The sequence below is a fragment of the Hemicordylus capensis genome, chromosome 6 (genome assembly GCF_027244095.1).
Source record: "Hemicordylus capensis ecotype Gifberg chromosome 6, rHemCap1.1.pri, whole genome shotgun sequence".
In the NCBI taxonomy this organism is placed as follows: domain Eukaryota; kingdom Metazoa; phylum Chordata; class Lepidosauria; order Squamata; family Cordylidae; genus Hemicordylus; species Hemicordylus capensis.
Window position 1 is genome coordinate 168539909 of NC_069662.1, and position 21655 is coordinate 168561563.

At 46.9% G+C, this 21655-nt stretch overlaps 1 protein-coding gene across 18 annotated transcripts in view; it reads right to left on the reverse strand.

Annotated features, from left to right (window-relative positions):
* MAP4 (microtubule associated protein 4) overlaps window positions 1–21655 on the reverse strand; it is a 242992-nt gene that overhangs the window by 208059 nt on the left and 13278 nt on the right. Inside the window, exon 1 of one of the 18 annotated variants that reach the window (XM_053263529.1) lies at window positions 5768–5832. The exons of the other annotated variants lie outside the window; for them this stretch is intronic. The gene's annotated coding sequence lies outside the window, so the exon portion shown is untranslated. Of the gene's footprint in view, window positions 1–5767; window positions 5833–21655 lie in introns of those variants that run through there. 18 annotated transcript variants of the gene reach the window in all.

Sequence of the window (21655 nt, forward strand, 5' to 3'; positions counted from 1 at the left end):
CACACATTTATACAGCAACATCATCATCAAGTGCTTCACAAAGTAACAAAAACCATCTTTGCCCCAAGCCGCTTACAATCTCAATTGGGACAGGGGAGGAATTTGAGCAAATGCAGATACTCCAGTACAGTATAGGTTTTGTTTTAGTCAGGGGCAAGGACTAAGGGTTCTCCCAAAGGCTTCAAGAAAGACGCTTCACCAATTATTCTGAATCTGTCAATTGCCTGCTAACACTAGGTTCAAATACCAGCCCTGCCTTGAGGCTTACAATCCAAGGCTCAACGTGGGTGCAAAAGGGAGGAAAGGAAAAAGATGGACAAGATCAGTTCAATGTTGGAGAGAAGGGGCGAGGTGGTGTTAGGCATTTAAGTGCGCCCATGGAAAGAGGCAAGGAGTTCCAAGGGAATGAAGGCTGTAAAGCTGAGCTGACAGAGAACAAAAGTGCCAGAGGAGCAAAGAAAGCAAGGAGAGGAAGAAAGGTAAGTGGAAGCAAGAGAATGAAGACATCCAAGTGCCAATTATATTTCAACAGAATAAGGAAAGAAAGAATAGATAGCCTAGATGCAGGAAAGAGTATAAGATGCAAAACCCAGCATTAATTCCACTAAATAGTAGTATCTTATATTGGCACAAAATACGAATACAGAGGAAATATAATACTGGATCTTCCTGGAAATTCAGACACCTGAAAGTGTCATTTCAAACTGAATGGTTTCAAGAAAAGCAGCCACACTCTCAAGATGCCAACCAGCTCAGCTCTTGTAGGATGCTTTTCTCGTACTGCAGCCTCCTCCAGGTGGAACCTGAACCCACATGAGAGCAGCAGCCCCTGAACTAGGGAGCAGGCTGCCCACTAAGCTCTGCATTACCTTCACCTCCTCGGGTTTCGAGCTTCACGGCTTTTGTTTCTCCGCTAGGGTAACTGGACACGTGAAAATCACCACGGCTTGCTCAGAAAGACCTGGAGGAAACCAAGCTCTCACTCATGGACCAGCCAGATTGAAGCCTCTTACAGTCACCTGAAGGTCTTCATCTGTCAGTGAATACCTGACAAGAACTTTCTCTCTTTAGGGCCCAAGGCAAAGAACAGGAACCCATCTTAACACACAACAGTTTTACAGAAGGTTTTCTTGCCTACTGGATTTTATTTGTTGAATTCTCTTTGCAGTAACTCACCTGTTGTGCATGGTTACTATATGAACCAAGAGAGAACAGCTAAGATTCCAAGAACTGCTTTGGCTTCTTATACTAGGGCAGGGCTTCTTAACCGTGGGCCCCCAGATGTTGTTGCACTACAACTCCCATCATCCCCAGACATGGCCTTTGTGGCTGAGGATGATGGGAGTTGAAGTCCAACAACATCTGGGGACCCAAGGATAAGAAACCCTGAGCTAAGGCATACGGACATTGGAAGCTGCCATATACTGAGCCAGACCCTTGGTCCATCTAGCTCAGTGTTGTCTACCCAGACTGGCAGCAGCTTCTCCAAGGGTGCAGGCAGGAATCTCTCTCAGCTCACGCAGATGAGACAGTAAATCTCTTCGGGAAAAGTTTGTATGGTTATGTGCAAAAAGACAAGAGTATCTCTTCTAAACAGCAATGGGACAAATTGTGGAAATGGACGTCGGAAGTAACCCCCCGGATTACCTGATGTGCCTTGAAATCCCCCACCCCCGAGTTACAGTACTACCTGCATATACGGTACTTCATAACCTTGTGGGTTTCCAAATCATTGTGTTTAAATCTTTGTAGATATATCATGTACAAACAACCACTTTGTATATAATTGTGCTTTGGCAACGTACTGTATGCTTTGGCAGTTTGTTGGTTCAATAAAAAAATCTTGTCCTATCTTGGAGATGCTGCCAGGGAAGGAACTTGGAAGCTTCTGCAAGAGGCGGGAGCAGCAGATGTGCTGCAGCAGAGGAATACAGAATCCAACCAAGTGAATCCAAAATCCAAACAAGCAAACACAAAATCCAATCAGCAAGTTTAAGGGGAGGTTATGCAGAGTGAGAGCCAAAGTTCTTTTCCTTTAACTCAAAAGCTCACCCAGGATATTTGGTTCTATTCCCAAGTTTTAGAGTACTGGGGTCACTGGCATTCCTGAGCCACAGTTCTCTGCCTTTAAGATGCCTTTTCAAGAGCCCTCAATATCCAAGCAGCATTTGACATAATCAGTTAACTGAGTGACCTGGTTTTCCTTCAGCGGGAAGACGGAGCAAGCAAAATGGGCTAAAATGTCTACCAAGAAATTGTCATCTTGGTTTTAAAAAAAACAAAACACCAAGAAGGTTCCAAGACAGAGACAGAAAGACATGGGGGGGTGGGGGTGGGGGGTGTTCATTGAGATTCAGCCTCTAAAGCCATAATTTGGTTCCTGAGAGAATTTAAACCTCTTCGATATAGACGCGGCTTCAGGGTCCCCACGAGGCACATGTGTTCACATTGTGCTCAAACCTTTGTTGGTGGACTAAAACATTAGGGGATTTTCCCAACATGGCCAAGTTTACGTGAGCGATACCAGAGCTACTGCCGTTTAGGCTGAGCAGAATGGGAGACAGATGATCCAGTACAGTGAGATCTCACTGAGATCTCCATCTCAATGGAAGCATTCCTGAAGTCCAACGCGGCAGAAGGGGGGACTACCCGACCTCACAGAGCTGTTGCAAGGAGAAACCTAACCAGGCAGGCTGTTCTGAGCTCCCGTGGAGAAAGCGCAGGATAGAACTAAACAGAAACACTGCAGCATCCATCGGGCCCCTTGCAGGTGTTTTTCTTTGGTAAAAGGAATGCCCCAGGGCCAGGGAACCATTATGCAGCTTGGCCCTGTGTTGTTGGGCTCCAGGTTTAAGCAGAACAAGAGCATTCATAATGGGGATTGTAGGAGTAAAGACATCATCATGACAGCACCCACTGAGATGCAGCCACCCCCTTAGGAACCTAAGAAGCTACCATATACTGAGTCAGACCACTGGTCTGTCTAGCCCAGTATTGTCTACACAGACTGGCAGCGGCTTCCCCCAGGTTAAAAGCAGGAGTCTCTCTCAGCCCTGCCAAAGAGGGAACTTGGAACCTTCCGCATGCAAGCCTGCAGATGCTCTTCCCAGATAAGAGCAGCCCCATCCCTGAAGGGGAAGATCTCACAGTGCTCACACATGTAGTCTCCCATTCAGATGCAAACCAGGGTGGACCCTGCTTAGCAAAGAGGACAACTCATGCTTGCAACCACAAGACCAGCCCTCCTCCACCATCACTCAGCTCTTCCACCTCTTCCTCCCAGGAGTCCTCCTGACCCCACTTTTCCCATTACAGAAAAAAAACCAACGGGACAAGTTTCCAAACTCGGCCGAGTCCCAAACTGTTCAAGGAACATCAATTTCAGCACATTACCCACTTCGGCAATTACAGCTCCCGGAAATCCTAGACTGCGCTCTCAACGGGTCAGGAAAGCCCAGAGTTCCCCCGGGGAGCCATCTGACCCTTCAAAGGGTGAGATCCTGTTTGCACAGGCACCAGTCTCCCCACCCTGCGGGAATGTGCTGCCCCACTGCTGGCCTTGGCGTCCCACAAGGAGGCCCTCGGCTTCTGCTCCAGAAGGCTGCCTTCTCTGTGGTCAGGCGGCTCAGCCGGGTTTTGTTTTAGCAAATAGCTGGAGCATTGCACATCGCTCAGATTGGTCACCGAGATGAGATCACCCTGAACAGCCGACTCCATCAAAAAGCTTTTTGTTAGCAGCAGCAAGGCCTCCGCTCAGGAAGCGGACTCCATTTTCTAGCCTTAGAAGGCACCGAGAAGGAAGCAGTAGCGGGGAAAGGATTTCTGACACCCCAAACAGATGCCGCTCTCGGGCGTCACCTACAACAGACGCAACGCGGCTCTAAAATTCTGGCAACGTACCAGCCTCCTTCTATGCAGCAGCATGTTTGACACAAGGGCAAATCCATGCGGGGGAGAAGAGAGATCTATTGTTCCAACTCCAAGTTTGCCGGCGGGGGGGGGTACCAAACTAACAGCCAGCACTCTGCAAAGATGCTGCAACTCCACTAGAGTCCAGCAGAAGTGTGGAAGAAAGCTGAGCTTCTGGTAGCAAGAATGAATGGTTGCTAAGCAAGGTCCACCCTGGTTTGCGTTTGAATGGGGGACTACACGTGTGAGCACTGTCAGATATTCACCTGAGGGGCCGCTCTGGGAAGAGCATCTGCATGCATGAATGCATGCATGCAGAAGGTTCCAGGTTCCCTCCCTGACAGCATGTCTAGATAGGGCTGAGAGAAACTCCTGCCTGCAACCTTGGAGAAGCTGCTGCCAGTCTGGGTAGGCAATACTGAGCTAGATGGACCAAGGGTCTGACTCAGTAGAGGGCAGTTTCCTATGTTCCAGTGCTGTATGTATGTGACTGTTGCTGGCATCTAGCTTTTGTATCTCTTACAAGTGCAAACCCCTTGAGTGAGGGACAGGGAATGATCTCTCTCGCTCACCCATTCATTCACATTCACACACACACCCTGATGTAAACCACTCTGAGAACATTTTTTAAAGTGGCATAGAAGTAAGGGCTGGGCAAATTTGACCCTCCCGCTGTGGTTGAACTACAACTCCCATCATTCCCAGTCACAATTTATTGCCACCGGGAATGATGGGAGTTGCAGTTCAATAACAGCCTGTGGGTCAAGTTTGCCCAACACGATATATACTACTTGTTTGGTTAGAATTAGCTTGCCTCAAGCAGGAACCGCCATTTGCTTTGCAGAAGCAAATGTGTCTGCCGTATTAGACGACTCTGAATTTACGATGAGCTCCTTAAAAAGAGAGGTTAACGGAAGAGGCCTCTGAATTCAAAGGCGACCCCCCCAACCACCCGCCCCGATTTCCAACGTCAAATAACTTGAAAAATCCCTAGTTTTGGTGTCAGGTAAATTCAGCTCACCGCAAGCAGAAAACGGTTTTTATAGAAATTGGGGCCCCCAGCAGAGTGTCTTCTAAAGTGACAGGCAGCAGGGAAGAGATGGTTGCCCACAATGGCTGATGTGTTCCCCCAAGGCAACTGGTATAGCAGAGTGATCAAGTCTGAGCCCTGAAGCCATGAGAGCTGGTCTTGTGGTAGGCAAGCACAACTTGTCCCCTTTGCAAAGCAGGGACTGCCCTGGTGGGTCACATGAATGGGAGACTACATGTGTGAGCACTGTAAGAGATTCCACTTAGCGGATGGTAAGAGCACCTGCACACAGAAAGTTCCAAGCTCCCTCCCTGGCAGCATCTCCAAGAGAGGGCTGAGAGAGACTCCTGCCTGCAACCTTGGAGGAGCCGCTGCCAGTCTGTGTAGACAATCCTGAGCTTGATAGACCAATGGTCTGACTCAGTATATGGCAGCTACCTAATATTCCTAACTTCATATATATTCCTCACCTTAGCTATGGATGCACAAGAGGTCTCAGGCAAGCCAGTTTTCCATCAGGCTAAGCACCACCTAATGGCACAGCGGGGAAATGATTTGCCTAACAAGCATGAGGCTGCCAGTTCAAATCCCCACAGGTATGTTTCCCGGAATATAGGAAGCACCTATATTGGGCAGCAGTGATATAGGAAGATGCTGAAAGGCATCATCTCATACTGCACGGGAGATGGTCATGGTCAACCCCTCCGGTATTCCACCGAAGACAACCCATAGGACTCTGTGTCGCCAGGTGTTGACTGACTCGATGGCACACTATTATTTATTGAAAGTATTTCTACCCCGCCCCTCCAGTACACTACTTTACCTTACCTTTAAGTGCCCCCCACTCCCCACTGCCATTGGCACAACTTAGAATTTAGGAGCACAGGAAGCTGGACCTTTGGACCATTTCGCTCAGTACTGTCTCCGCTGTCCAGGGCTTCAAAAAGGAGTCTCTCTCAGCCCAACTCAGACATGCCAAGGATGGAACCTGGGACCTTCCTGCAAGCAAGGCAGAAGTTCGGCCACTGAGTTACGGCTCCATCCCAACAGCTGTTTTCTTGTTATTCAAATTTTATTTTTGCTTCTCTTTTTCAATAAGGAGGAAACAGAGGAGGAGACAAAACCCCTTTTACTAGCTTAGCTAATTGGGCTTCACAGCAGTCAGGACCTTCCTACCTGCAATAAAACAAACAGCTGGAAACGTCAGCCTTCAAGGAATATTGTTTTTAAAAGGAAGGTTATCATTGAGAAGCATCTGCTCTCCCTATTGACTTCACCCTGATCAGCAACTGAAAGCCATTTTCTCATCTAGCCAGGAATTTCTGGTCCGCCATCATTACCAAAGGACAGCGGTTCTCCAACCTGGGTCTCCAGATATTGCTGGACTACCACTCCCAAAATCTCCAGCCACATAAGAACACAAGAACTGCCCTGCTGGATCAGGCCCACCAGATGCCTCTGGGAAGCTCACAGGCAGGAGTTGAGGGCATGCCATTTCTCCTGCTGTTACTCCCCTACAACTAGCATTCAGAGGCATCGTGCCTCTGAAGCTGGAGGTGGCCTATAACCACCAGACTAGTAGCCACTGATAGACCTGTCCTCCCTGAATGTGTCTAAGCCCCTTTTGAAGCCATCACCATGTCCCGTGGCAGAGAATTCCATAGATTGATTATGCACTGTGTGAAAAAGTATTTCCTTCTGTTCGTCCTAAAATTCCTGGCCTTCAGTTTCATGGGATGACCCCTGGTTCTAGTGTTGTGAGAGAGGGAGAAAAAATTAACTCTGTCCACAGCATGCAGAATTTTATAGACCTCTATCATGTCTCCCCTCAGTCGTCACCCTCTTTTTTTTCCTACCATTGTGGCTGGAGATGATGGGAGTTGTAGTCCAACAACATCTGGGGATCCAAGTGTGAGAAACCGTGGATTGATGTTCTAGGAGTTGAAAAGTTGCTAACTTTGCAAAAAAACAGTTTGCATCGAGGGAACACTTAATTTCAGTGGATCATTCAAATGAAAAGGGCACCCAAAGCTGATTGAGCATCTAGGGTGCATTTTTAGGGGAAGGTAAACTCAAACCATTATGACTACTTGATAACAATTTAAGAAAACTATCGCAGAAGTGGGAAAGCGAAAAACATCATCAATTTGACATGGGGAAAAGCACCTTCCACCACACGCAATGATTATATGGAAGTGAAAATGCCCCAGTGTCCCACTCCATCCAAACATTTCATATGACTTCTTCAGTACTTCAAACAGACAAGATTACAAAGCTATGAAACTTTTCATTTAGGAAGTTAAAAGTTCCTCGGTCAGCATATTCCGCTACGAAAATAGACATTTTCTATTGGAACCTCTTGGGCTGAGAGGAAGCAAAACGATCGGGGCTTCAGATCCAAAGTTCGGCAGGCAGACAGGGCTCCGGGTAGGAGTCCGGGAGGAAGAGCAGTTAGAGCATCCTACAGAAGCTGGCACAGAGACCAGGCCCATCTGATGCACACGATCGCGGGCCATCAGGTTCCACAGCAGAATGTCTCGTGTTCGGGCTACAGCATAAATAGAACTAATTTGATCTAATCGAGACGTACCATCTGCCAAGTGGTATTACAGAAGTCAGTGCACATCGGTGCAGGCGGCGGGGAGGGGCAGGCAGGGGTGCAAGCGGAGTTCTTCTCCCAAAGCATGAAGATAGTTTAGCATGACAGAAATACAGAAGGCCTCCCAAGCAGTGAGATCAGATGTCAAGAATGAGAACTAAACGAAAAGGGATAAGGGAAATGCACCATGAGTTTGATTTTCCTGTTTTAAAAAATGCGTAATTCAGCAGAACTGGGCAGTAAGTGGCAAGCATGAATTGCCCTCTTTTCTCAGCAGGGTCCACCCTGGTTTGCATTCTCAGTTCGAAGCCTGAGAAGAGCAGAAGCAGATTCAGGCAGTAAGCTTTTCTAAACAAAACACCAAGCCTTTTTCCTTCAAACTAACTAATAGGAGGTGGGGAGATTTAGAGGGGCTGGTTTCTCTTTAAGGAAAAAGTCCCAGTGTGTCTGTCTGTGTTTGTTTCTTGCCAGGGCTAGCATTGGGGGCTCTGTGGCATTTAGTGGTTGTTTCTCCCTGCCTGAAGGGGGACAGAGGGAGGAGTCAGCTAGGGCTGTAGTGAGTCACACCTGGTGGGAGGGGCCACATTCCTGTGTCTCAGTTTGAAACCTACTCTCTACATAAGGGGTGAAGGCCCAAGAGCTTAACAAACAGGGATAACAAACAGGGCACTGGAGTTTTGTGTGGAGTTTAGCGGAGAAGTGCCCATCTGTGACCTATCCATTGGCCTAATGTTCCCCGCCACCGTCGCTTCCCTCTCCCCCACCCCTTGCCCACGAACTCTTACAAGAGTTGCCACTGAGGCAGTTGGACCATTAGACAATGAGGGAGTGAAAGAGATTATTAAGGAGGATATGGAGGTTGCAGAGAAACTACATGAGTTATTTGCATCTATCTTCGTGGCATATACCTCTTCCTGAACCAGGCTTTTCAGGGACAGAGGCTAAAGAACTGAGTCAGACAGAAGCAACAAGAGATGATGTTCTAAACTATCTAGAAAAATTAAAAACTAGCAAATCACCAGGGCCAGACGGCATCTAGCCAAGAGTCTTTAAAGAACTCAAATGTGAAACTGCTGATCCACTAACAAAAATATAACTTATCCCTACAATCAGCCTCTGAATCAGAGGACTGGAAAGTAGCAAAATGTAAAACCGATTTTTCAAAAAGGGATCCAGGGGTGATCTGAGATATTATATTATAGGCTGGATAGCTTAGTGTCTGTTCCAGGCAAATTGATGGAAACCACTGATGGAAACCATCAAAGATAAAATTGTAAAGCACATAGAAGAACAGGCCCTGCTGGGGGAGAACCAGCATGGCTTCTGCAAAGGTAAGTTTTGCCTCACTAACATTTGGAGTTCTTTGAGAGTGTCAACAGGTGTATTGATAAAGGTGATCTAGCTGACATAATATACTTGGACTTCCAAAAAGCTTCCAACCAAGTTCCTCATCAAATAAATGATAACTAAATAAAATTTGAATTTAAAAAGCCTCTTGGGGGAAAAATAGCAGTCATGGGATAAGGGGACACGTACATGTGTGGATTGCTAACTGGTTGAAGGACAGGAAACAGAGGGTAGGTATAAATGGAGAATTTTCACAATTGAGGGAAGTTAGAAATGGAGCCCCCAGGGATCTGTACTGGGACCGGTGCTTTTTAGTTTATTCATAAATGATCTAGAAGTAGGCGTAAACAGTGAGGTAGACAAATTTGCAGATGACACCAGACTATTTAGGGCAGTGAAATCCAAAACAGATTGTGAGGAGCTCCAAAAGGATCTCCCCAAACTGGGTGAATGGGTGACAAAATGGCAAATGTGGTTCAGTGCTGGCAAGTGTAAAGTGAAACACTGAGATGAAAACCCCCAACTTCACATATACGCTGATGGGATCTGAGCTTTCGAAAATGGACAACTCCCTTCCCCCCTTGCACACAGAGAAAGAGTTCGGGGGGGGGGGAGTATAGAACTAGCCTGAAAACTAAGAGAATAACCACGCTTTGAACAAGAGCTTTTTACAAGTGCTGGCAATCAAGAGAAAGACAAGACCAGAAATGGGGCTTGAGTAACAGCTATCCTATCTACAAGAACTCACCTGCTCAATTTTAATTGGCCCTGTCTTGGAGCATGCAGTGGCTGATAACCCAGTGTTTGAGAATGACTTCCCCATACCGAAGAAAAAGTGGATAGAGAGAAGTTTTTCTCCCTCTCACATAACACTAGAACCAGGGGTCATCCCATGAAATCGATTGCCAAGAAATTTTGGACCAGCAAATGGAAGTATTTTTTGACACAACGCATAATCAACTTGTGGAATTATCTGCCACAAGATGTGGTGGCAGCCAACAACCTGGATGGCTTGAAGAGGGGTTTGGATAACTTCATGGAGGAGAGGTCTATCAACGGCTACTTGTCGGAGGGCTATAGGCCACCTCAGAGGCAGCAGGATGTCTCTGACTACCAGTTGCTGGGGAGTAACAGCAGGAGAGAAGGCACGCTTCCAGCAGCATCTGGTGGGCCACTGTGAAATAGGATGCTGGACTAGATGGGCCTTGGGCCTGATCCAGCACGGCTGTTCATATGCTAATTTGAACTGGAGACTGCATGTGTGAGTACTGGAAGATATTCTCCTTAGGGGATGGGGCCGCTCTGGGAAGAGTATATGTATGCTTGCCTGCAGAGGATTCCAAGTTCCTTTCCTGGCAGAAAGGGCTGAGAGAGACTCCTGCCTGCAGCCCTGGAGAAGCCATTGCCAGTCTGTGTAGACAATACTGAGCTAGACGGACCAATGGTCTGACTCAGTATATGGCAGCTTTCTGTGTTCCTACATAACATTGTTAGAAGACTGCGCTGTCATGCACCAAAAAAGGCTGTACACACCCACTTGTGCATTCTTGAACATTCATTCACAGTAATCATCAAAACGGTGTTAAGTTTCTTTTCAGTCAGTGGGATGCTGGTCTACTACTTGTCTTGGCAGTGGCATCAGTCAGTCACCACGCACTTGCTTCATCTGAAGTAGAACGGACAAGCAACACAAAAAGTGTAAAACCACCCAAGAGCCAGGGCAGCAGATACACATTTCATGGCTGCATCAGGTAACTTAAATCCGTGAATCTAGAAGTGGAACAGAAAACAAAGGGCCAGTCTTCAGTTCCTTATGAAGCATTAGTATTTTCCACGAAAAAACTGAAGGAACTTCTCAGTAAACTATTTCAACGGAATTCTATTGGGGCACTTTTTAGTGCTCAGGAAAATACATTATTATTATTATTCAAAAGCCTGCATCCATTTGACCGGCCCCCAAAAGTCACACGCTTGGTCAATAGCTGATCAAATAATTTTTGAGACATTCAAAGCATTAATTTAGTAGAATGCCAACCAAGAGAGAGTTAAACTAGTTACAAAAGCTCACCCACTAGAAGGCTTGGAATTCAGGACCCACTAGAAGGCTTGGAATTCAGGACCAGAGCACCAAGATCTTTGCAGGCCTCTCTGTGCAGCTAGATCAGTGGTTGTTACAGTTCCTGAGCCCTCCTGACATGCAACACCTTCTGTTTACAGACCCAGGGCTGAGGACAATGTTCTCTCTAATGTTTTTTATCTGTGTGAAGAATGAGTTTTGTTCTGAGCAGCAGTATCCAGGCAGTGTGTGCGCACCTACGTTCAGAATGGAGCCTTCCCGATTCAACCTGAGCGGGATCTAAAATTAACTGAGCGGACATCCAAAAAATGTGTGAGTGCACACACGCACCCTGGCTGAGGGCCTCTGAACCGGCACAGACTTGCTTTCAAAATGGCCCTAAGCAGAGTGCTTCTGAGCGTGCAGACGGTGCCTTTGTTAAGCACATGTTTCATCGCCCACCTTGAGACTGTGGCATCCCTGCCTCAGTAGCCCCACATATTGTGGCACTACCTGAAAGGTGGCCTGGGGCAACTGGCAGGCAAAGGTTTTGGGTTTGCTGGTTTCTCAAGGACGCCTGGCGGGAGAAAAAGCAGACTACAACTCAGCGTCCGGACATGTTGCTGGAAAAGGCAGGCACACAATGGCACTGCTGGGGCATTCACGGCCTACTAAGTGGTAACTTACATTTCAACTCTGGGATTTCCCCTTCAAGAGCACAGGACTTCATACGCACACCAGCAAACGAGCAAGTGATAAGTGACGCCTGGGCACAAGTGCTACTCCCAAGTTTTACAACCGGCCACACGGCGTCAAGCCTTTCATTTACCTGGCCAGCTGCCTCTTCTCCAGCAACCGTCAATATCAAATGCAGAAGATGATGCGAGAATTCCAGTAATGGACAACTGTGGGATAGCACACCCACATACGAGTTCCTACCTAATCCCATCTGAGAGGGAGGCAGACTTTGGGCATCTAGTATGTCAAACACGACCACAAAACTCCTGGCAGGAAGTGGGAAACCAGGGCCGCCTCACAGCCGTGTCCCAGCGTCCACCCTGGTTTCCTTCAGAGCAACCACGTCCACAGCTCAGGCCTGTGAACAAAAATACTGAAGCAGCATGCACCTCCCCCACATATCCTATCCAACCTCCCAAGATCAACCTGAAGGATCTTCTTAATTAGTTCATCTTAAAATGCTGCAACTCCACACTCCCTTGAGGTAACAAGGGAGTGTTTGCATGCGAACACCACGCAAAGTAGCATAGATCTGAAATGAAGCATGGAGATAGTCTTCTTGATTCATATAGTCTGAGGGCTATAGACCACCTCCAGCCTCAGAGGCAAGATGCCTCTAAATACCAGTCACAGAGGAGTAGGAACACAGGGAGCTGCCATATACCGAGTCAGACCCTTGGTCCATCTCGCTCAGTATGGTCTACACAGATCAGCAGCGGCTTCTCTAAGGTTGCAGGCAGGAGCCTCTCTCTGCCCAACTTGGAGATGCTGCCAGAGAGGGAACTTGGAACCTTCTGCATGCAAGCAGGTGCTCTTCCCAGAGCAGCCCCCTCCCCTAAGGAGAATATCTTCCAGTGCTCACATTGTGGTCTCCCATTCAAATGCAACCAAGGCAGACCCTGCTTAGCAAGGGGGACAATGCATGCTTGCTACCACAAGACCAGCTCTCCTCCTCAAGTACCAGTAGGAGAGAGGCTTCTTACGTAGTATGTAAATGACTTGGTCAATGATCTCATAAGAAACATGGGGTGGGAGGCGGGGCTGGTAAACAGGTGCCGTAGTTCTAGGAAAGACACTTGTCTGAAACTTTGGAGAACCACGGCCAGTTAGTTCTGAGCTGGACGGACCAGTGATCTGACAGTATGAAGCTAGGCATACCAGTCAAGTTCCTCCAGTCTAAGGGTTCCCAAACCTGGGTCCCCAGATGTTGCTTCAGCTCCCATAATCCCCACCCACAATAGCCTTTGGCGGCCATTGTGCTGTGGATTATGGGAGCTGAAGTCCAACCACATCTGGGGAGCCAGGTTTGGGAAGCCTGCTACAGTCTGTAGAAATAAAAAGGTGTGGGCTATGCAGCAAGAGTCTGCCGTCTGCAGACAAACTGCCCAGAGGAGGAGTTGTTTTTTTAAATCATTTCTTTTCCTCAATGCAAACAGAGAGTGACCATTAAGTCCTTCAACAGAAAGCTTCATCCACAACCTTCAGGCCACCACACGGGTGGGGTGATGGGCAGCACAAAGCTTTTGATGAGTGCCCAATTTTGAATTGACAGAAGGGCCTGAGCAGAGCCACTTTGACTCGGGAGAGACCATTTTATTCACTGCCCTATTCTTGCTGAGAAGAGCAAGACACCAGAAGCACCTGTTGTGGTGCACTCTGCACATGGCCTTCGCTCCTAGTCAAAACAAGGCCAAGCTCAGAGAATGAGGAGACCGGCTTCTGGCTTCTTTTGAATGGGGGGGGGAGTGCTCATGCAGCTGTTTATCAGGGGCCTGGACAGTGTTATCGGGGCAGAAGGGGAAAGACCGGAGTAGTCACTAACATGGAAACACCTAGAGCAGAGAAGTCAACTTGGAAAGCTACTTAGCAAGCCCTTGGGCGGGGGGGAGCATTTTAATCTATTTATTCTGAGGCTTGCCTTCGGCATGTTTGTTCCATTTGCTTCCTTGCTCCTATTGCCTTGCAACTGAAGACCTCAGACTCAAGTGTGTGCCTTGACTTTATGCCCATGACTGTGTGCTGCTTCTGTTATTCTTTATTAGCAATAAAAGAGCAAAGAGTCCCACTTCTCGTTTCTGTCCTGTGGGAACAGTCCTTGGCCTAGCTACAGCCGGGGACGACAGGGGTCCCTTGGCTGGGTGAACGGCCCAGCTGGGATGAAGCACACGGCGTCGGCTGGCAGACTCCTCTCCGCCTCCAGTGCTGCTGTGCACAGGACAAAGGCCCTGCATCCTGGCCCAGCACTGTCACTAGGTTTGTGCCTGTGAGCTGTATTTTGGACACTTTTCTCCTCTTCAAGAGCAGCACCCTCAGTGGTACGAGGCAAACTCCTTGCCACCCAGCACCACCACCAACAAATATTTATATACTGTTTTTCAACCAAAGTTTCCAAAGCGGTTTACACAGAGAAATAATAAATAAGTAGGATGGATGGATGGACCGATAGACCACTAGATGCATGGATGTACGGCACCATGGCAATCACCAGTTCAATTCCTGATCTACTCAGAGGACTGTGCCTTTGGGGATGGCCCACAATTCAGTATACTGCAGTAGAATATGAATAAGGCCCAGGTTCAATCCCTGGCAGCCCCAATTAAAAGGATGCCCAGTAATAGAAAAGATCTCTCTGCCCAGGATCTCAGAGCAGACAATACGTGGAGATCCCAGATGGGACCATATGGTGAGCTTTTAAATAAATAATGGGATAGATGGATCGGTGACTCACTTTAAGACCCTGGGTATTTAAGAGAACATCTTCGTCACCATGAGCCACACCGCCTGTTGAGATCATCTAGAGAAGTTCACCTGCAGTTGCCACCAACTTCTTTGGCGGCTCCTCGGGAACGGGCCTTCTGTGTTGCAGCCCCTGGGCTTTGGAATGCACTCCCTGTTGAGATAAGAGCCTCCCCATCTCTGGCCACTTTTAAAAAGGTGATGAGGACACATTTATTCACCCAGGCTTTTAATTAGATTCATGGTTTATATTTTTAATGCTGGTAATTGTTTAATTGATTTAGTTTTGATTTTAACTATTAATTGATTTTAATTGCTTTTATTTGTTGTAAACCGCCCTGAGCTATTTTTGGAGAGGCAGTATAGGTAAAACAAATCAAAATCAATAAAAGGCACATCTATATGGTTAGACATGTGCATGTTGAATGGTATTCTCTCCAGCTGCTCAACAAGTGCCCAAACACACACTTTCCTTCTGCTAAACAACAAGCAATTTTCTTTTCTTCTGCTAAATAATGAGCATCGTTTATTTTGGAAACATCAGCCCAATTTAAAGACAGATTTGGGTTGTAATTTGCTGGGTTTAGTGAGCAAGTGTCCATTTTAAAGGGTATTTTGAAATGCTTGGCATGTAAGATATAATGATGATGAAGATCATTTCCACAATTCACCAGCTTTTTTCAAGACCTCTTTAATGCACAAATATGCTTTTTTTAAAAAAAACAGGTGTTCAAGATAGCAGAAATTTCAATGTTAAACATCAGTCTCAGTGCTATACAAGAGTGGCTGAGTCGTGCTCTTTAATACAACTCAATGACATGTATATATAGCATGTATATAGCACTTGATTTTTTAAAGGGTGTTTCATATACTCAGGGATACTTACAGAAAGCAATAAAATGGAGGCCAGTATTTCTGATGAGCTTTTGCTTGGCTTGTCACCAACCCAGGGCTTCAGATTATAGGAGCCAAACAAGAATTTGAAAGGGGGGGGGGAAGTCACACGAAGTCATTTCTGGTGACCCTGCCCATGCATAAGAGATGCTTGACAATTTCACTTACACAACCCTGTGGAGGCGGCTAATTTGAGACACAGTAGTAGCTTGCTCTCTGAGTGCCCGTGAACCTCATGGTTCAGTACTGAATCTGCATTTCCCATCTCCACATCCAACACTCTTCTCCATCCTACTAGAGGTTAAACTGGGTTTCTATCTCCTATCATATCAGAGGAACTCCCTCTTCCCTTCAGGATTGAGGCATTCAGCTGCACACAAGCTGTCATTGTAAGACTCACAAAAGAAGGTTAACCAACGACATTCCACAACGCTTGCAAAACCTACACATTCTTTCCAAATGGTTGCATACTTGAAATCTGCGGAGCAATGACATAATACAAGCTTATGGGTCAGTTTTAATTGACAATCCAAGTGGCAAGCTGTCCGTGACATGTCTCAATGCAAAAGGGTGATATACAAGCCAAGAGATTTGTTTCATGGCATCTGAGAGGTTCCATTCAACAATCACACCCATACAGCCCCTAGTCTGATCAGAACAGGAGCCAACCCAACCTATGGAGAAGAGCTTAGTACATGAACTTTTGCCTGGAGCTCGTATCACAACCGTTGTAGATTCATCTATAGGCAGCAAATTCCCGAGTTTGAAATTAGGTTGGAGGGGAAAGCAAGTAAGCCTGTATTTACGAATGCTCTTAGTGCAGATATCCAAGCCACAAATCCGGTCATTCATCAATTACACCAAGGCAAGCTACTAAGAGGGTCACCCCAGGACAAAAGATGTAATCCCTTAGCCTGACACATTATCCTGCTGTGCCTGTGCAGGTTTGCTGGGCCCGATTCCCAAGAGCCACACACTTGTGTTTTACTCAAGAAGAGAAGCAAATATCCAGCCATTCATCGACGAACTTGACTGACCCTCGGCCATAACAAGGCATCTTAAAATGTGTCATATCGGGGAGAGGCGGAAAGAGAAGACCCATTCATTGTTAAGTCTTCATCTTCTCTATTCAGCTATCACAGCGTAAGGGTAGCCCTGCAGCCAGGGGAGAGCAACTGGCTCTATCCACCCCCAGCACAGCATCCCTCCAATGACCGTTGCTGGTGTCTGTCATATTTCTTTTCAGATTTTGAGCCTTTTGGGGACAGGGAGCCCTCTGATTTATTATTTCTCTATGTAACCACTTTGGAAAATTGTTTGTTGAAAAGCGGTATATAAATATTTGTTGTTGTTCTGTGCCAGCACAAACCTATGACACTTAAACCCATGACTGTGAGCTACTATGGGGGCGGCAGGGCTACTGCCCGGCTTCCCTATCAGATTACTCGGAGGCCACTGTTCACCACAGGCAACGGGCAAGCGACTCCTACAAGCCAGTCAAATAAGAGCCTTCCCATCTCTGATACCTTCTTTAAAAGGCTGTTAAGACACATGTGTTCACCCAGGCTTTTATTTAATTAGACACTCACATTTTAACTTTGTTTTAATTTTTAAATTGTTTTAATTTGTGCTGTTTTACTGTAAGCCACCTGGAGACGTGTGTTTTGGGCAGTACTGTATATAAATATGTAAATAAATAAATGTAAAGAACTATGTGAAGACAGTTTTATCCTTAAGTGTAAAAACACAGTATCAGAAAAGCTGGAGAAAACGACATCTCCAGCACAAGAATCTCATAATTTCTACAGTGGTTTTTCCCCTTTTCTTTTCCCCCCTTTTCTCCACAAAGCTTTATCAAGCAGAACAAATAGGTGATCAATACAAGATGCAAGAGAAGAAGGATTATCTGCCTGGTATAATAAAACAATTTAAAAGGCAAGTTGCTTTTAAAAAGCCTTTTAAAGCTAATCAAATAATCCACTGGCTTCGGGTCTGTTTAAAGCCCAGGGTCAGCTGCCTAAATTTGGCTGGAGGAGCCGATTCCCAACATGAGGCCACCCCAGTCAGCTCCATGGCACAGCTAGGGCTTCATCACTCCCAGACAATACAAAAACTGTCTTCAAAATATGACCTAATCATATGCAGGAAGCGAGCCTGTTCTTCTACCCACCAAAATCCCACTCCGGATGAATAATGCATCCCATTAAAGTGACCACTGCACAGAATTAGAACTTAGTCTAACAATATCATTAAATCCTTTCCTAAAATGAATTCCTGGCAAGGGTTTTTAAAAATTCAGCCAACCGGTTCATCTGCTGTTCTAAAGAACCTCCATTTGAACGAAGAATCTTCAGCCTAAAAATACTGCTCAGGTCGGACCCCTCCCCAGCTCAGAAGGACCCAGCAGCGGCCACACACACCGCCGCCATGAAAGCCGTTGCCATCTCGGCCAGGTGCCAGTGGCAAGTGTGGGTGCTAAACTTCCCAGGCACGGGCTCCCAGGGGATTATCCAGCTCAGCCTGCACACCTCCCCTCTATGACCCCGTTTTCATGGCCCCCTCTGGTATTTCCTGAAGATGCTTTTCAAAAAGAAAACCACCATACCGTGCCCACCAGAAACAGCAGCAACGATGTATTTGAATGGCAACACTGCCCCAGCACTAGGAGGCGGGCTTCTCAAATATCCCGGTGCCAGTGGGGTAAAATCCCAGGCAATTAAGAATTTGGTGCTGGTGCCTAGGCAAAGTTTCTTCAAGCCTGGATGATCACCTAGAATATTTTTCTAGCCCTGTTTATCACAGGATGTTGGAAGCGGTCCTCGACCTTGCTTGCATGGGAAGATTTGCTGGCTGCTGCTCCTACCTCTTCCACAACCAGAGCTAAGGGCCCTCCCCGCACTGTGTTGATAATAGGATCACCTTCGCTCCTAGGAACCCGACCACTGAGATGCTCAGATGAAGTCCTGCTCTAGGTATCACCCAGCTTCAGAGGTTAGGTGGGTCATTATTTCCATGATTACACCTTAACTCTCAGACACCCTAGCAATCACTGTGTGACCTTTGAGGCTCTAAGCAACACCTGTTTTGCTTTCCAAAGCTTTTGTGGGAGAAAATGTGGAGCCGTTTTATGGTTCTTACTTATCCATGCTTAGTGTGTGGATGGTTTGCTTTGTTTTCTTTTTAATCCTCATTATCCCATATGCTTGACTAACAGGGAGAAGGTTGCCGGTTCAAATCCCTGCTGGTATGTTTCCCAGACTATGGGAAACACCTATATCGGGCAGCAGTGATATAGGAAGATGTTGCTGAAAGGCATCATCTCATTCTGTGCAGGAGATGGCAATGGTCAACCCCTCCTGTATTCTACCAAAGAAAACCACAGGGCTCTGTGAGCACCAGGAGTAGAAATCGACTTGACGGCACACTTCACCTTTATCCCATTTTGGATGCTTGTTTTAACTGTAATTTATTCTGACGCTGTTTTCAAAGTTTGCTTGTCAGGTACGTTGGTGGGTGGGTGTAGATTTTTTAAATAAGCAAGGAGATAGCAATAAATCCACCCCACTAATTAAGATCATACTGATGGTCACACCTGAAACACTCCCCATTTGCCACCCACCCTGCTGTGCATACTTGTATGTTCATAGGAAGCTGCCTTTACTGAGACAGACAATTGTCCATCTAGCTCAGTATTGTCCACACTGACTGGCAGCAACTCTCCCAGGTTTCAGACAGGAGTCTCTCTCAGCCCTACCTGGAGATGCTGCCAGGGACTGAATCTGGGGCCTTCTCCATGCAAAGGAAGTGTTCTTCCACCGAGCTATGGAATCATCCTCCTGCACCTTCAAACCCAGCCACTAATTAGATGAAAAGAATGCACAACGTTTCAAGCCAGCAGCACCCAAATCAAGGCTACACCCCAAGACCTGAAGCTACTTCCACCCACATGGGACTTAATTTACACCTGTGCAGAATGCAGCTACTAAAGACAATGCACAGCTTTTGGAGAAAAGATTGAGAAGTTTTCTAAAGATGTTTGCTCTCGAGAAGGTACTAAGGGTGCTACAGAGGGCCAAGCAAGCAAGAATGCCTCCCACTCCTGCAGAACTGGCTATTCAGTTTGCTGACCTTTCCTGCCCACAGAAACATTCTATTCCACTAACTACTGAAAACCTAGAAGCAATTTTGCATGACAGGAACGAGATGCCAGCAGCCTGCCTGTAGGAGCTGCTGAGCCTAAGGAGGTTGGAATCTTCAGTTATTCTGTTCATTTCACACACACATTTCTGCTTTTACCTATCAAAGGCTTGGGAGAACAACCCTGCCAGTAGCACAGCTTAGCCGTTAGGGGACAGGTTCTCAAGCCTGGGTCCCCAGGCATTGCTGGACTACAACTCCCATCATCTCCAGGGGATGCAGCTGTGAGCTGCAAGACAAAAGTCACCTCAAGCATGAACGTGACGTTGTGCTGTCGAGCTGGTGTCGACTCTTAGTGACCACAGAACCATGTGGTTTTCTTTGGGCGAATACAGGAAGGGTTTACCATTGCCATCTCCCACGCAGTATGAGATGATGCCTTTCAGCATCTTCCTATATTGTTGCTGCCTGATATAGGTGTTTGGAAACATACCAGCTGGGATTCAAACCAGCAACCTCTTACTCCCTAGGAAATTGACTTCTAACATTTTTAATGAGCGTGTGTGTTGTTGTTTTTTAAAGCCAGTGTTTTACCCAACACCACGTGTTGGGTGTGTTATTTATTGTGGATACAAACTATTCTGAGTAGTTTCAAAGCAGATTGTTTTATTGCCTTAGCCATAACCAACAGTTCGTTCGTGCAGTACTGAAATGTTGGGACTATACAATTCCAACACACCATCTGTGGCAGCTTTGGTATCTCCACTGTCTGTGGGTGAAGGCGAGCCGGAAAAGAGAGTGGATTCCTCCCGGAGAGGTCAAGGAGAGCAGGAGGGTAGTGACACAAAGATGATATCAGCCAAGATGATAAGAGGGGAGTTGACCATGAGACGGAGAAGCAGGTTAAAGGCCAGGAAAGAAGAGGCAAGATGTCTGCCCAGACAATCAGGCAAAGTACATATCTCTGCACAATAAGAGGAGAAAGTAGAGTGCAGATGACAGAAACAGAAGCAGAAACACACACACACACACACACACACCCCACTGGTCTGGAGGTGCCCTTGTAGGCTTGCTGGCTTTTGGTTTCCCCTTTTAGTTTAAGCTCTCACTTCACTGTCTAAACCAAGGGTTCCCCAGCTTGGTTCCCCAGATGATGTTGGACTACAACTCCCATCACGCTTTCAGCCATGGAGTTGTAGTCCAACAGCATCTAGGGACCCAAGGCTGGGAATCCCTCGGCTAAACAAAAACCACCATGGCCACAACTCAGTCAAAGCCATTTTACCTTCCAACCCCAGTCCAGAGTTTTACACAAGCATTTCAAGCAGAGGCCTCCTCTGACATTTGGCATTGCCATGTCAAGCAAGCAGGGAAGAGAGCTGGGCTTTGAGAAACAGGAACAGATGCAGGGACGCCCTTCAGAGCGAGGGACCTTTCGGAAGCACAAGTCACACATCATCAACAGCCAAGCAGTTCTGCCAAGCTCAACCAAAAGGCCTCCAGACATTTCAGATGGCCCTGCTTTGCATATAACCCTTGCACGATCCTTGCAAGGACTGTACATCGAAGCCCAGGCGTCCCTCTTAAATGGCTGCAATTCTCTCTCCCTCCACCCCCGCAAAGTGGAAGGAGCATCTAGTCCCCACAAAACGTTTCAGGCCCAAATCCTCCCTCTGAGCTGCAGATTGGCACAGACAAAGGCCTCCTCTTCCCGCACTGTCCTGTCAGTACACCGTGACTTAGCAAAACCTCCCCATCCCTCTCTCCAAAGCTGTCTGCCCGTTAACAGGGAGGACACACACAGACATCCAAAGGAAAGAGAACAGATCTCCTTTCCAATGCATTTGTATCCCACTTAACGGCAACCATTTCCAGATCTAGAAATACTTTAAAAATCTCTCTAAGATACAGAACAGCAGCAAATGAAATCTCAATTATTTACCATTCAAATCCACAACAGTGGTGTCATACCATACTGAACACTGCAGAGGAGAGCCGTGCCTTTAGGAGGAGAGACTGGGGAGGAACGCCAAAGGCAAAGCCCACAAACCTCAAGCAAGGCCGTGGTGCTCCTCCCCAAACCTTGCCAGATCCACTTTACCACTGAGGGCCCACCATGCGCATGAGAAAGAATGGGAGGAAGAGGATGTCTCAGCATCTTTCTTGAAATTTCTACCTTTCCCTGAATGCATGAGCCTGGCGTAAGAGA